The sequence below is a fragment of the Gorilla gorilla genome, chromosome 2 (genome assembly GCF_029281585.2).
Source record: "Gorilla gorilla gorilla isolate KB3781 chromosome 2, NHGRI_mGorGor1-v2.1_pri, whole genome shotgun sequence".
Lineage (NCBI taxonomy): Eukaryota > Metazoa > Chordata > Mammalia > Primates > Hominidae > Gorilla > Gorilla gorilla.
The window spans coordinates 212,997,105-213,015,943 of NC_086017.1; positions in this window are offsets into that span (position 1 = coordinate 212,997,105).

Sequence of the window (18,839 nt, forward strand, 5' to 3'; positions counted from 1 at the left end):
TTATACAGATAGCGGTGAAGATATTTCCATGTTTATACAGATAGCGTTGTAGATATTTCCATGTTTATACAGATAGCAGTGTAGATATTTCCATGTTTATAGAGATAGAGGTGTAGATAATTTCAATTTTATACAGAGAGCAGTGTAGATATTTCCAAGTTCATACAGATAGCGGTGTAGATATTTCCACGTTTACAGAGATGGCGGTGTAGATATTTCCATGTTCATACAGATGGCAGTGTAGATATTTCCACGTTTATAGGTATTGCAGTGTAGATATTTTCATGAATACACAGATGGCGGTGTAGATATTTCCATGTTTACACAGATAGCGGTGAAGATATTTCCATGTTTATACAGAAAGCGGTGCGGATATTTCCATGTTAATACAGATAGTGGTGCAGATATTTCCATGTTTATACAGATAGCGGTGTAGATATTTCCATCTTAATACAAATGGTGGTGTAGATATTTCCATGTTTATGCAGATGGCGGTATAGATATTTCCATGTTTATACAGATGGTGGTGTAGATATTTCCATGTTCATACAGATGGCGGTGTAGATATTTCGAAGTTTATAGAGATAGTGCTGTAGTTATTTCTATATTTATATAGAAATCTGTGTGGATATTTCCATGTATATGCAGATAGCGGTGTAGATATTTCTATGTTCATGCAGATAGCGGTGTAGTTTTTTCCATGTTCATCCAGATGCCGGTGTAGATACATCCATGTTCATACAGATGGCGGTGAAGATATTTCCATGTTCATACAGATGGCTGTGTAGATATTTCCATGTTCATAGAGATGGAGGTGTAGATATTTCCATGTTGATACAGATAGCAGTGTAGTTATTTCCGTGTTTATAGAGATAGCAGTGTAGATATTTCCATTGATATACAGATAGCGGTGTAGATATTTCCATGTTCATACAGATAGCGGTGTAGATATTTCCATGTTCATACATATAGCAGTGTAGATATTTCCATTTTCATACAGATAGCGGTGTAGATATTTCCATGTTCATACAGTTAGCGGTGTAGATATTTCCATGTTCATACAGATGGCGGTGTAGATACTTACATGTTCTTACAGATGGCAGTGTAGATATTTCCATGTTCATACAGGTGGCGGTGTAGATATTTCCATGTTTATACAGATAGCAGTGTAGTTATTTCCATGTTTACAGAGATAGCAGTGAAGATATTCCCATTGATATACAGATAGCTGTGTAGATATTTGCATGTTCATACAGATAGCGGTGTAGATATTTCCACGTTCATACAGATAGCGGTGTAGATATTTCCATGTTCATACAGAGAGCGGTGTAGATATTTCCATGTTCATACAGATAGCGGTGTAGATATTTCCATTTTCCTACAGATAGCGGTGTAGGTATTTCCATGTTCATACAGTTAGCGGTGCAGATATTTCCATGTTCATACAGATGGCGGTGTAGATATATCCATGTTCATAGAGATGGCGGTGTAGATATTTCCATGTTTATGCAGATAGCGATATAGATATTTCCATGTTTATACAGATGGTGGTGTAGATATTTCCAAGTTTATGGGGATGGCGGTGTAGATATTTTCATGTTTACACAGATGGCGTTGCATATATTTCCATGTTTACACAGATAGCCTTGTAGACATTTCCATGTTTACACAGATAGCGTTGTGGATATTTCCATGTTTATGCCGATAGCGGTGTAGATATTTCCATGTTTATACAGATGGCGGTGCGGATATTTCCATGTTTATACAGATAGGCAGATATTTCCATGTTTATACAGGTAGCGGTGTAGTTATTTCCATGTTCATACTGTTAGCGGTGTAGATATTTCAATGTTCATACAGTTAGGGGTGTAGATATTTCCATGTTCATACAAATGGCAGTGTAGATATTTCCATGTTTATACAGATAGCAGTGTAGATATTTCCATGTTTATAGAGATAGCAGTGTAGATATTTCCATTGATATACAGATAGCTGTGTAGATATTTGCATGTTCATACACATAGCGGTGTAGATATTTCCATGTTCATACAGATAGCGGTGTAGATATTTCCATGTTCGTACAGATGGCGGTGTAGATATTTCCATGTTTATAGAGATGGCGGTTTAGATATTTTCATGTTTACACAGATGGCGGTGGGGCATTTCCATGTTTACACAGATAGCGGTGTAGACATTTCCATGTTTACACAGATAGCGGTGTGGATATTGCCATGTTTATGCAGATAGCGGTGTAGATATTTCCATGTTTATACAGATAGCGGTGCGGTTATTTCCATGTTTATACAGATAGTGGTGGAGATATTTCCATGTTTATTCAGATAGCGGTGTAGATATTTCCATCTTATTACAGATGGCGGTGTAGATATGTCCATGTTCGTACAGATGGCGGTGTAGATAATTCCATGTTCATACAGAAGGCAGTGTAGATATTTCGAAGTTTATAGAGATAGCGCTTTAGTTATTTCCATATTTATAGAGAAATCTGTGTAGATATTTCCATGTATATGCAGATAGCTGTGTAGATATTTCCATGTTCATACAGATAGCGGTGTAGATATTTCCATGTTCATAGAGATAACGGTGTAGATATTTACATCTTCATACAGATAACGGTACAGATATTTCCATGTTCATACAGTAAGCGGTGTAGATATTTCCATGTTCATACAAATGGCAGTGTAGATATTTACATGTTCATACAGATGTCGGTGTAGATATTTCCATGTTCGTACAGATGGCGTTGTAGATATTTCCATGTTCATAGAGATGGCGGTGTAGATATTTCCATGTTTATGCAGATAGCGGTATAGATATTTCCATGTTTATACAGACGGTGGTGTAGTTATTTCCATGTTTATAGAGAAGGCGGTCTAGGTATTTCCATGTTTATAGAGATAGTAGTGTAGTTATTTCGAAGTTTATACAGACAGCGTTGCAGATATTTCCATGTTTATAGAGACAGCGTTGTAGATATTTCCACGTTTATAGAGATAGCGGTGAAGATATTTCCATGTTTTTACAGATTGCGGTGTAGATATTTCCATGTTCATACAGTTAGGGGTGTAGATATTTCCATGTTCATACAAATGGCAGTGTAGATATTTCCATGTTTATACAGATAGCAGTGTAGATATTTCCATGTTTATAGAGATAGCAGTGTAGATATTTCCATTGATATACAGATAGCTGTGTAGATATTTGCATGTTCATACACATAGCGGTGTAGATATTTCCATGTTCATACAGATAGCGGTGTAGATATTTCCATGTTCGTACAGATGGCGGTGTAGATATTTCCATGTTTATAGAGATAGCGGTGTAGATATTTTCATGTTTACACAGATGGCGGTGGAGACATTTCCATGTTTACACAGATAGCGGTGAAGACATTTCCATGTTTACACAGATAGCGGTGTGGATATTTCCATGTTTATGCAGATAGCGGTGTAGATATTTCCATGTTTATACAGATAGCGGTGCGGTTATTTCCATGTTTATACAGATAGTGGTGGAGATATTTCCATGTTTATACAGATAGCGGTGTAGATATTTCCACCTTATTACAGATGGCGGTGTAGATATGTCCATGTTCATACAGATGGCGGTGTAGATATTTCCATGTTCATACAGATGGCGGTGTAGATATTTCGAAGTTTATAGAGATAGCGCTTTAGTTATTTCCATATTTATAGAGAAATCTGTGTAGATATTTCCATGTATATGCAGATAGCTGTGCAGATATTTCCATGTTCATACAGATAGCGGTGTAGCTATTTCCATGTTCATAGAGATAACGGTGTAGATATTTGCATCTTCATACAGATAACGGTACAGATATTTCCATGTTCATACAGTAAGCGGTGTAGATATTTCCATGTTCATACAGATGGCAGTGTAGATATTTACATGTTCATACAGATGTCGGTGTAGATATTTCCATGTTCGTACAGATGGCGTTGTAGATATTTCCATGTTCATAGAGATGGCGGTGTAGATATTTCCATGTTTATGCAGGTAGCGGTATAGATATTTCCATGTTTATACAGACGGTCGTGTAGATCTTTCCATGTTTATAGAGATGGCGGTCTAGGTATTTCCATGTTTATAGAGATAGTAGTGTAGTTATTTCGAAGTTTATACAGACAGCGTTGCAGATATTTCCATGTTTATAGAGACAGCGTTGTAGATATTTCTATGTTTATAGAGATAGCGGTGAAGATATTTCCATGTTTATACAGATAGCTGTGTAGATATTTCCATGTTGATAGAGATAGTGGTGTAGATAATTCCAATTTTGTACAGATAGCAGTGTAGATATTTCCAAGTTCATACAGATAGCGGTGTAGGTATTTCCACGTTTATAGAGATGGCGGTGTAGATATTTCCATGTTCATACAGATGGCGGTGTAGATTTTTCCTTGTTTATAGAGATGGCAGTGTAGATATTTTCATGTTTTCACAGATGGCAGTGTAGATATTTCCATGTTTACACAGATAGCGGTGTAGACATTTCCTTGTTTACACAGATAGCGGTGTGGATATTTCCATCTTTATGCAGATAGCAGTGTAGATATTTCCATGTTTATACAGAAAGCGGTGCGGATATTTCCATGTTAATACAGATAGTGGTGCAGATATTTCCATGTTTATACAGATAGCGGTGTAGATATTTCCATCTTAATACAAATGGTGGTGTAAATATTTCCATGTTTATGCAGATGGCGGTATAGATATTTCCATGTTTATACAGATGGTGGTGTAGGTATTTCCATGTTCATACAGATGGCGGTGTAGATATTTCGAAGTTTATAGAGATAGTGCTGTAGTTATTTCTATATTTATATAGAAATCTGTGTAGATATTTCCATGTATATGCAGATAGCTGTGTAGATATTTCCATGTTCATGCAGATAGCGGTGTAGTTATTTCCATGTTCATCCAGATGCCGGTGTAGATAAATCCGTGTTCATACAGATGGCGGTGAAGATATTTCCATGTTCATACAGATGGCTGTGTAGATATTTCCATGTTCATAGAGATGGCTGTGTAGATATTTCCATGTTGATACAGATAGCAGTGTAGTTATTTCCATGTTTATAGAGATAGCAGTGTAGATATTTATATTGATATACAGATAGCGGTGTAGATATTTCCATGTTCATACAGATAGCGGTGTAGATATTTCCATGTTCATACATATAGCAGTGTAGATATTTCCATTTTCATACAGATAGCGGTGTAGATATTTCCATGTTCATACAGTTAGCGGTGTAGATATTTCCATGTTCATACAGATGGCGGTGTAGATATTTACATGTTCATACAGATGGCAGTGTAGATATTTCCATGTTCATACAGGTGGCGGTGTAGATATTTCCATGTTTATACAGATAGCAGTGTAGTTATTTCCATGTTTACAGAGATAGCAGTGAAGATATTCCCATTGATATACAGATAGCTGTGTAGATATTTGCATGTTTATACAGATAGCGGTGTAGATATTTCCACGTTCATACAGATAGCGGTGTAGATATTTCCATGTTCATACAGAGAGCGGTGTAGATATTTCCATGTTCATACAGATAGCGGTGTAGATATTTCCATTTTCCTACAGATAGCGGTGTAGGTATTTCCATGTTAATACAGTTAGCGGTGTAGATATTTCCATGTTCATACAGATGGCGGTGTAGATATATCCATGTTCATAGAGATGGCGGTGTAGATATTTCCATGTTTATGCAGATAGCGATACAGATATTTCCATGTTTATACAGATGGTGGTGTAGATATTTCCAAGTTTATGGGGATGGCGGTGTAGATATTTTCATGTTTACACAGATGGCGGTGCATATATTTCCATGTTTACACAGATAGCGGTGTAGACATTTCCATGTTTACACAGATAGCGTTGTGGATATTTCCATGTTTATGCCGATAGCGGTGTAGATATTTCCATGTTTATACAGATTGCGGTGCGGATATTTCCATGTTTATACAGATAGGCAGATATTTCCATGTTTATACAGGTAGCGGTGTAGTTATTTCCACGTTCATACTGTTAGCGGTGTAGATATTCCCATGTTCATACAGATGGTGGTGTAGATATTTACATGTTCATACAGATGGCAGTGTAGGTATTTCCATGTTCATACAGATGGCGGTGTAGATATTTCCATGTTCATACAGATAACGGTGTAGATATTTCCATGTTCATACAGATAGCGGTGTAGATATTTCCATGTTCATACAGATGGGGTGTAGATATTTCCATGTTCATACAAATGGCTGTGTAGATATTTCCATGTTTATACAGATAGCAGTGTAGATATTTCCATGTTTATAGAGATAGCTGTGTAGATATTTCCATTGATATACAGATAGCTGTGTAGATATTTGCATGTTCATACACATAGCGGTGTAGATATTTCCATGTTCATACAGAAAGCGGTGAAGATATTTCCATGTTCGTACAAATGGCGGTGTAGATATTTCCATGTTTATAGAGATAGCTGTGTAGATATTTCCATTGATATACAGATAGCTGTGTAGATATTTCCATGTTCGTACAGATAGCGGTGTAGATATTTACATGTTCATACAGATAGCGGTGCGGATATTTCCATGTTTATACAGATAGTGGTGCAGATATTTCCATGTTTATAAAGATAGCGGTGTAGATATTTCCATTGATATACAGATAGCTGTGTAGATATTTGCATGTTCATACAGATAGCGGTGTAGATATTTCCATGTTCATACAGATGATGGTGTAGATATTTCCATGTTCATACAGATGGCGGTGTAGATATTTGCATGTTCATACAGTTAGCATTGTAGATATTTCCATGTTAATACAGATGGCGGTTTAGATATTTACATGTTCATACAGATGGCGGTGTAGATATTTCCATGTTCATACAGATGGCGGTGTAGATATTTGCATGTTCATAGAGATGGCGGTGTAGATATTTCCATGTTTATGCAGATAGAGATATAGATATTTCCATGTTTACACAGATAGGGGTGTAGTCATTTCCATGTTGACACAGATATCGTTGTGGATATTACCATGTTTATGCAGATAGCGGTGTAGATATTTCCATGTTTATACAGATAGCGGTGCGGATATTTCCATGTTTATACAGATAGTTGGGCAGATATTTCCATGTTTATACAGATAGCGGTGTAGATATTTCCATCTTAATAGAGATGGCGGTGTAGATATGTCCATGTTTGTACAGATGGCCGTGTAGATATTTCCATGTTCATACAGATGGCGGTGTAGATATTTTGAAGTTTATAGAGATAGTGCTGTAGTTATTTCCATATTTATAGAGAAATCTGTGTAGATATTTCCGTGTATATTCAGATAGCTGTGTAGATATTTCCATGTTCATCCAGATGCCGGTGTACATAGATCCATGTTCATACAGATGGCGGTGAAGATATTTCCATGTTCATACAGATGGTGGTGTAGATATTTCCATGTTCATACAAATGGCGGTGTAGATATTTCCATGTTCATAGAGATGTCGGTGTAGATATTTCCATGTTCATACAAATGGCGGTGTAGATATTTCCATGTTCATAGAGATGGAGGTGTAGATATTTCCATATTTATAAAGATAGCAGTGTAGTTAATTCCATGTTAATAGAGATAGCGGTGTAGATATTTCCATTGATATACAGATAGCTGTGTAGATATTTGCATGTTCATACAGATAGCGGTGTAGATATTTCCATGTTTGTACTGATAGCGGTGTAGCTATTTCCATGTTCATACAGATAGCGGTGTAGATATTTCTATATTCATACAGATAACGGTGTAGATATTTCCATGTTTATACAGACAGCGGTGTAGATATTTCCATGTTCATACAGTTATCGGTGTAGATATTTCCATGTTCATACAGATGGCGGTGTAGATATTTACATGTTCATACAGATGGCGGTATAGATATTTCAATGTTCGTACAGATGGCGGTGTTGATATTTCCATCTTCATAGAGATGGCGGTGTAGATATTTCCACGTTTATGCAGATAGCGGTATAGATATTTCCATGTTTATACAGATGGTGGTGTAGATATTTCCATGTTTATAGAGATGGCGGTCTAGATATTTCCGTGTATACAGAGATAGTGGTGTAGTTATTTCCAAATTTATAGAGACAGCGTTTTAGATATTTCCATGTTTATACAGATAGCGGTGAAGATATTTGCATGTTTATACAGATAGCGGTGTAGATATTTCCATGTTTATACAGATAGCAGTGCAGATATTTCCATCTTTAAAGAGATAATGGTGTAGATAATTTCAATTTTATACAGAGAGCAGTGTAGATATTTCCATGTTTATAGGGAAGGCGGTGTAGATATTTTCATGTTTACACAGATGGCGGTGTAGATATTTCCCTGTTTACACAGATAGCGGTGTAGACATTTCCATGTTTACACAGATAGCGGTGTGGATATTTCCATGTTTATGCAGATAGCAGTGTAGATATTTCCATGTTTATACAGATAGCGGTGCGGTTTTTTCCATGTTTATGCAGATAGTTGGGCAGATATTTCCATGTTTATACAGATAGCGGTGCAGATATATCCATCTTAATACAGATGGCGGTGTAGATATGTCCATGTTTGTACAGACGGCGGTGTATATATTTACATGTTCATACAGATGGCGGTGTAGATATTTCCATATTTATAGAGAAATCTGTGTAGATATTAACATGTATATTCAGATAGCTGTGTAGATATTTCCATGTTCATGCAGATAGCGGTGTAGATATTTCCATGTTCATCCAGATGCCTGTGTACATATATCCATGTTCATACAGATGGCGGTGAAGATATTTCCATGTTCATACAGATGGTGGTGTAGATATTTCCATGTTCATACAAATGGCGGTGTAGATATTTCCATGTTCATAGAGATGGCGGTGTAGATATTTCCATGTTCATACAAATGGCGGTGTAGATATTTCCATGTTCATAGAGATGGCGGTGTAGATATTTCCATATTTATAGAGATAGCAGTGTACTTATTTCCATGTTTATAGAGATAGCAGTGTAGATATTTCCATTGTTATACAGATAGCTGTGTAGATATTTGCATGTTCATAGAGATAGCGGTGTAGATATTTGCATGTTCATAGAGATAGCGGTGTAGATATTTCCATGTTCATACAGAGAGCAGTGTAGATATTTCCATGTTCATACAGATAGCGGTGTAGATATTTCCACTTTCATACAGTTAGCGGTGTAGATATTTCCATGTTCATACAGATGGCGGTGTAGATATTTACATGTTCATACAGATGGCGGTGTAGATATTTCCATGTTCATACAGATAGCGGTGTAGATATTTCCGTGTTCATACCAATAGCGGTGTAGATATTTCCATGTTCATACAGTTAGCGGTGTAGATATTTCCATGTTCATACAGATGGCGGTGTAGATATTTACATGTTCATACAGATGGCGGTGTAGATATTTATATGTTCGTACGGACGGCAGTGTAGATATTTCCATGTTTATAGAGATAGTGTTGTAGATAATTTCAATTTTATACAGATAGCAGTGTAGATATTTCCAGGTTCATACAGATAGCAGTGTAGATATTTCCACGTTTATGGAGATGGCGGTGTAGATATTTCCATGTTCCTACAGATGGCGGAGTATATTTTCCATGTTTATAGAGATGGCGGTGTAGATATTTTCATGTTTACACAGATGGCGGTGTAGATATTTCCATGTTTACACAGATAGTGGTGTAGACATTTCAATGTTTACACAGTTAGCGGTGTGGATATTTCCAAGTTTATGCAGATAGCGGTGTAGATATTTCCATGTTTATACAGATAGCGGTGCGGATATTTCCATGTTTATACAGATAGTTGGGCAGATATTTCCATGTTTATACAGATAGCGGTGTAGATATTTCCATCTTAATACAGATGGCAGTGTAGATATGTCCATGTTTTTACAGATGTCGGTGTAGATATTTCCATGTTCATACAGATGGCGATGTAGATATTTCGAAGTTTATAGAGATAGTGCTGTAGTTATTTCCATATTTATAGAGAAATCTGTGTAGATATTTCCATGTATATGCAGATAGCTGTGTAGATATTTCCATGTTCATGCAGACAGCGGTGTAGATATTTCCATGTTCATCCAGATGCCGGTGTAGATATATCCATGCTCATACAGATGGCGGTGAAGATATTTCCATGTTCATACAGATGGCGGTGTAGATATTTCCATGTTCATACAAATGGCGGTGAGGATATTTCCATGTTCACAGAGATGGCGGTGTAGATATTTCCTTGTTCATACAAATGGCCTTGTAGATATTTCCATGTTCATAGAGATGGCGGTGTTGATATTTCCATGTTTATGCAGAGAGCGGTATAGATATTTCCATGTTTATACAGATGGTGGTGTAGATATTTCCATGTTTATAGAGATGGCGGTCTAGATATTTCCATGTTTATAGAGATAGTGGTGTAGTTATTTCCAACTTTATAGAGACAGCGTTGTAGATATTTCCATGTTTATACAGATAGCGGTGAAGATATTTCCATGTTTATACAGATAGCGGTGTAGATATTTCCATGTTTATACAGATAGCAGTGTAGATATTTCCATGTTTATAGAGATAGTGTTGTAAATAATTTCAATTTTATACAGATAGCAGTGTAGATATTTCCAGGTTCATACAGATAGCAGTGTAGATATTTCCACGTATATAGAGATGGCAGTGTAGATATTTCCATGTTCCTACAGATGGCGGTGTATATTTTCCATGTTTATAGAGATGGCGGTGTAGATATTTTCATGTTTACACAGATGGCGGTGTAGATATTTCCATGTTTACACAGATAGTGGTGTAGACATTTCAATGTTTACACAGTTAGCGGTGTGGATATTTCCATGTTTATGCAGATAGCGGTGTAGATATTTCCATGTTTATACAGATAGCGGTGCGGATATTTCCATGTTTATACAGATAGTTGGGCAGATATTTCCATGTTTATACAGATAGCGGTGTAGATATTTCCATCTTAATACAGATGGCAGTGTAGATATGTCCATGTTTGTACAGATGGCGGTGTAGATATTTCCATGTTCATACAGATGGTGGTGTAGATATTTCGAAGTTTATAGAGATAGTGCTGTAGTTATTTCCATATTTATAGAGAAATCTGTGTAGATATTTCCGTGTATATTCAGATAGCTGTGTAGATCTTTCCATGTTCATGCAGATAGCGGTGTAGATATTTCCATGTTCATCCAGATGCCGGTGTACATATATCCATGTTCATACAGATGGCGGTGAAGATATTTCCATGTTCATACAGATGGTGGTGTAGATATTTCCATGTTCATACAACTGGCGGTGTAGATATTTACATGTTCATAGAGATGGCGGTGTAGATATTTCCATGTTCATACAAATGGCGGTGTAGATATTTCCATGTTCATAGAGATGGAGGTGTAGATATTTCCATATTTATACAGATAGCAGTGTAGTTATTTCAATGTTTATAGGGATAGCAGTGTAGATATTTTCATTGATATACAGATAGCTGTGTAGATATTTGCATGTTCATGCAGATAGCGGTCTAGATATTTCCATGTTCATACAGATAGCGGTGTAGATATTTCCATGTTCATACAGATAGCGGTGTAGATATTTCCATGTTCATACAGATAGCGGTGTAGATATTTCCATGTTCATACAGATAGCGGTGTAGATATTTCCATGTTCATACAGATAGCGGTGTAGATATTTCCATGTTCATACAGTTAGCGGTGTAGACATTTCCATGTTCATACATTTAGCGGTGTAGATATTTCCATGTTCATACAGAGGGCGGTGAAGATATTTACATGTTCATACAGATGGCGGTGTAGCTATTTCCATGTTTGTACGAATGGCAGTGTAGATAATTCCATGTTCATACAGGTGGCGGTGTAGATATTTCCATGTTTATACAGATAGCAGTGTAGTTATTTCCATGTTAATAGAGATAGCGGTGTAGATATTTCCATTGATATACAGATAGCTGTGTAGATATTTGCATGTTCATACAGATAGCGGTGTAGATATTTCCATGTTCGTACAGATATCGGTGTAGCTATTTCCATGTTTATACAGATAGCGGTGTAGATATTTCTATGTTCATACAGATAACGGTGTAGATAATTCCATGTTCATACAGACAGCGGTGTAGATATTTCCATGTTCATACAGTTATCGGTGTAGATATTTCCATGTTCATACAGATGGCGGTGTAGATATTTACATGTTCATACAGATGGCGGTGTAGATATTTCCATGTTCGTACAGATGGCGGTGTAGATATTTCCATCTTCATAGAGATGGCGGTGTAGATATTTCCATGTTTATGCAGAGAGCGGTATAGATATTTCCATGTTTATACAGATGGTGGTGTAGATATTTCCATGTTTATAGAGATGGCGGTCTAGATATTTCCATGTATACAGAGATAGTGGTGTAGTTATTTCCAAGTTTATAGAGACAGCGTTGTAGATATTTCCATGTTTATACAGATAGCGCTGAAGATATTTCCATGTTTATACAGATAGCGGTGTAGATATTTCCATGTTTTACAGATAGCAGTGCAGATATTTCCATGTTTATAGAGATAATGGTGTAGATAATTTCAATTTTATACAGAGAGCAGTGTAGATATTTCCAAGTTCATACAGATAGCGGTGTAGATATTTCCACGTTTATGGAGATGGCGGTGTAGATATTTCCATGTTCATACAGATGGCGGTGTAGATATTTCCATGTTTATAGGGATGGCGGTGTAGATATTTTCATGTTTACACAGATGGCGGTGTAGATATTTCCATATTTATAGAGAAATCTGTGTAGATATTAACATGTATATTCAGATAGCTGTGTAGATATTTCCATGTTCATGCAGATAGCGGTGTAGATATTTCCATGTTCATCCAGATGCCTCTGTACATATATCCATGTTCATACAGATGGCGGTGAAGATATTTCCATGTATATACAGATGGTGGTGTAGATATTTCCATGTTCATACAAATGGCGGTGTAGATATTTCAATGTTCATAGAGATGGCGGTGTAGATATTTCCATGTTCATACAAATGGCGGTGTAGATATTTCCATGTTCATAGAGATGGCGGTGTAGATATTTCCATATTTATAGAGATAGCAGTGTACTTATTTCCATGTTTATAGAGATAGCAGTGTAGATATTTCCATTGATATAGAGATAGCTGTGTAGATATTTGCATGTTCATAGAGATAGCGGTGTAGATATTTGCATGTTCATAGAGATAGCGGTGTAGATATTTCCATGTTCATACAGAGAGCGGTGTAGATATTTCCATGTTCATACAGATAGCGGTGTAGATATTTCCACTTTCATACAGTTAGCGGTGTAGATATTTCCATGTTCATACAGATGGCGGTGTAGATATTTACATGTTCATACAGATGGCGGTGTAGATATTTCCATGTTCATACAGATAGCGGTGTAGATATTTCCACGTTTATAGAGATAGCGGTGTGGATATTTCCATGTTCATACAGAGGACGGTGTAGATATTTCGATGTTTATAGAGATAGCGATGTAGTTATTTCCATATTTATAGAGAAATTTGTGTAGGTATTTCCATGTATATTCAGATAGCTGTGTAGATATTTCCATGTTCATGCAGATTACGGTGTAGATATTTCCATGTTCATCCAGATGCCGGTGTGCATATATCCATGTTCATACAAATGGCGGAGAAGATATTTCCATGCTCATACAGATGGCGGTGTAGGTATTTCCATGTTCATACAAATGGCGGTGCAGATATTTCCATGTTCATAGAGATGGCGGTGTATATATTTCCAGGTTCATACAAATGGCGGTGTAGATATTTCCATGTTCATAGAGATGGCGGTGTAGATATTTCCATGTTTATACAGAGAGCAGTGTAGTTATTTCCATGTTTATAGAGATACCAGTCTGGATATTTCCATTGATATACAGATAGCTGTGTAGATATTTGCATGTTCATACAGATAGCGGTGTAGATATTTCCATGTTCATACAGATAGCGGTGTAGATATTTCCACGTTTATAGAGATGGCGGTGTAGATATTTCCATGTTCATACAGAGCACGGTGTACATATTTCCATGTTTATAGGGATGGCGGTGTAGATATTTTCATGTTTACACAGATGGCGGTGTAGATATTTCCATGTTTACACAGATAGCGGTGTAGACATTTCCATGTTTACACAGATAGCGGTGTAGATATTTCCATGTTTATACAGATAGCGGTGCGGATATTTCCATGTTTATACAGATAGTTGGGCAGATATTTCCATGTTTATACAGATAGCGGTGTAGATATTTCCATCTTAATACAGATGGCAGTGTAGATATGTCCATGTTTGTACAGATGGCGGTGTAGATATTTCCATGTTCATACAGATGGTGGTGTAGATATTTCGAAGTTTATAGAGATAGTGCTGTAGTTATTTCCATATTTATAGAGAAATCTGTGTAGATATTTCCGTGTATATTCAGATAGCTGTGTAGATCTTTCCATGTTCATGCAGATAGCGGTGTAGATATTTCCATGTTCATCCAGATGCCGGTGTACATATATCCATGTTCATACAGATGGCGGTGAAGATATTTCCATGTTCATACAGATGGTGGTGTAGATATTTCCATGTTCATACAACTGGCGGTGTAGATATTTACATGTTCATAGAGATGGCGGTGTAGATATTTCCATGTTCATACAAATGGCGGTGTAGATATTTCCATGTTCATAGAGATGGAGGTGTAGATATTTCCATATTTATACAGATAGCAGTGTAGTTATTTCAATGTTTATAGGGATAGCAGTGTAGATATTTTCATTGATATACAGATAGCTGTGTAGATATTTGCATGTTCATGCAGATAGCGGTCTAGATATTTCCATGTTCATACAGATAGCGGTGTAGATATTTCCATGTTCATACAGATAGCGGTGTAGATATTTCCATGTTCATACAGATAGCGGTGTAGATATTTCCATGTTCATACAGATAGCGGTGTAGATATTTCCATGTTCATACAGATAGCGGTGTAGATATTTCCATGTTCATACAGTTAGCGGTGTAGACATTTCCATGTTCATACATTTAGCGGTGTAGATATTTCCATGTTCATACAGAGGGCGGTGAAGATATTTACATGTTCATACAGATGGCGGTGTAGCTATTTCCATGTTTGTACGAATGGCAGTGTAGATAATTCCATGTTCATACAGGTGGCGGTGTAGATATTTCCATGTTTATACAGATAGCAGTGTAGTTATTTCCATGTTAATAGAGATAGCGGTGTAGATATTTCCATTGATATACAGATAGCTGTGTAGATATTTGCATGTTCATACAGATAGCGGTGTAGATATTTCCATGTTCGTACAGATATCGGTGTAGCTATTTCCATGTTTATACAGATAGCGGTGTAGATATTTCTATGTTCATACAGATAACGGTGTAGATAATTCCATGTTCATACAGACAGCGGTGTAGATATTTCCATGTTCATACAGTTATCGGTGTAGATATTTCCATGTTCATACAGATGGCGGTGTAGATATTTACATGTTCATACAGATGGCGGTGTAGATATTTCCATGTTCGTACAGATGGCGGTGTAGATATTTCCATCTTCATAGAGATGGCGGTGTAGATATTTCCATGTTTATGCAGAGAGCGGTATAGATATTTCCATGTTTATACAGATGGTGGTGTAGATATTTCCATGTTTATAGAGATGGCGGTCTAGATATTTCCATGTATACAGAGATAGTGGTGTAGTTATTTCCAAGTTTATAGAGACAGCGTTGTAGATATTTCCATGTTTATACAGATAGCGCTGAAGATATTTCCATGTTTATACAGATAGCGGTGTAGATATTTCCATGTTTTACAGATAGCAGTGCAGATATTTCCATGTTTATAGAGATAATGGTGTAGATAATTTCAATTTTATACAGAGAGCAGTGTAGATATTTCCAAGTTCATACAGATAGCGGTGTAGATATTTCCACGTTTATGGAGGTGGCGGTGTAGATATTTCCATGTTCATACAGATGGCGGTGTAGATATTTCCATGTTTATAGGGATGGCGGTGTAGATATTTTCATGTTTACACAGATGGCGGTGTAGATATTTCCATATTTATAGAGAAATCTGTGTAGATATTAACATGTATATTCAGATAGCTGTGTAGATATTTCCATGTTCATGCAGATAGCGGTGTAGATATTTCCATGTTCATCCAGATGCCTGTGTACATATATCCATGTTCATACAGATGGCGGTGAAGATATTTCCATGTATATACAGATGGTGGTGTAGATATTTCCATGTTCATACAAATGGCGGTGTAGATATTTCAATGTTCATAGAGATGGCGGTGTAGATATTTCCATGTTCATACAAATGGCGGTGTAGATATTTCCATGTTCATAGAGATGGCGGTGTAGATATTTCCATATTTATAGAGATAGCAGTGTACTTATTTCCATGTTTATAGAGATAGCAGTGTAGATATTTCCATTGATATAGAGATAGCTGTGTAGATATTTGCATGTTCATAGAGATAGCGGTGTAGATATTTGCATGTTCATAGAGATAGCGGTGTAGATATTTCCATGTTCATACAGAGAGCGGTGTAGATATTTCCATGTTCATACAGATAGCGGTGTAGATATTTCCACTTTCATACAGTTAGCGGTGTAGATATTTCCATGTTCATACAGATGGCGGTGTAGATATTTACATGTTCATACAGATGGCGGTGTAGATATTTCCATGTTCATACAGATAGCGGTGTAGATATTTCCACGTTTATAGAGATAGCGGTGTGGATATTTCCATGTTCATACAGAGGACGGTGTAGATATTTCGATGTTTATAGAGATAGCGATGTAGTTATTTCCATATTTATAGAGAAATTTGTGTAGGTATTTCCATGTATATTCAGATAGCTGTGTAGATATTTCCATGTTCATGCAGATTACGGTGTAGATATTTCCATGTTCATCCAGATGCCGGTGTGCATATATCCATGTTCATACAAATGGCGGAGAAGATATTTCCATGCTCATACAGATGGCGGTGTAGGTATTTCCATGTTCATACAAATGGCGGTGCAGATATTTCCATGTTCATAGAGATGGCGGTGTATATATTTCCAGGTTCATACAAATGGCGGTGTAGATATTTCCATGTTCATAGAGATGGCGGTGTAGATATTTCCATGTTTATACAGATAGCAGTGTAGTTATTTCCATGTTTATAGAGATACCAGTCTGGATATTTCCATTGATATACAGATAGCTGTGTAGATATTTGCATGTTCATACAGATAGCGGTGTAGATATTTCCATGTTCATACAGATAGCGGTGTAGATATTTCCACGTTTATAGAGATGGCGGTGTAGATATTTCCATGTTCATACAGAGCACGGTGTACATATTTCCATGTTTATAGGGATGGCGGTGTAGATATTTTCATGTTTACACAGATGGCGGTGTAGATATTTCCATGTTTACACAGATAGCGGTGTAGACATTTCCATGTTTACACAGATAGCGGTGTGGATATTTCCATGTTTATTCAGATAGCGGTGCGGATATTTCCATGTTTATACAGATAGTTGGGCAGATATTTCCATGTTTATACAGATAGCGGTGTAGATATTTCCATCTTAATACAGATGGCGGTGTAGATATGTCCATGATCGTACAGATGGCGGTGTAGATATTTCCATGTTCATACAGATGGCGGTGTAGATATTTCGATGTTTATAGAGATAGGGATGTAGTTATTCCCATATTTATAGAGAAATCTGTGTAGATATTTCCATGTATATTCAGATAGCTGTGTAGATATTTCCATGTTCAAGCAGATTACGGTGTAGATATTTCCATGTTCATCCAGATGCTGGTGTACATATATCCATGTTCATACAAATGGCGGAGAAGATATTTCCATGCTCATACAGATGGCGGTGTAGATATTTCCATGTTCATACAAATGGCGGTGCAGATATTTCCATGTTCATAGAGATGGCGGTGTAGATATTTCCAGGTTCATACAAATGGCGTTGTAGATATTTCCATGTTCATAGAGATGGCGGTGTAGATATTTCCATGTTTATACAGATAGCAGTGTAGTTATTTCCATGTTTATAGAGATACCAGTCTGGATATTTCCATTGATATACAGATAGCTGTGTAGATATTTGCATGTTCATACAGATAGCGGTGTAGATATTTCCATGTTCATACAGATAGCGGTGTAGATATTTCCATGTTCATACAGATAGCGGTGTAGATATTTCCATGTTCATAGAGATACCGGTGTAGATATTTCCATGTTAATACAGATAGCGGTGTACATATTTCCATGTTCATACCAATAGCGGTGTAGACATTTCCATGTTCATACAGATGGTGGTGTAGATATTTACATGTTCATACAGATGGCGGTGTCGTTATTTCCATGTTCATACAGATAGCGGTGTAGATATTTCCATGTTCACACCAATAGCGGTGTAGACATTTCCATGTTCATATATTTAGCGGTGTAGATATTTCCATGTTCATACAGATGGCGAATATATTTCCATGTTCATGCAGATAGCGGTGTAGATATTTCCATGTTCATACAGTTAGCGGTGTAGATATTTCCATGTTCATACAGATGGCGGTATAGATATTTCCACGTTTATACAG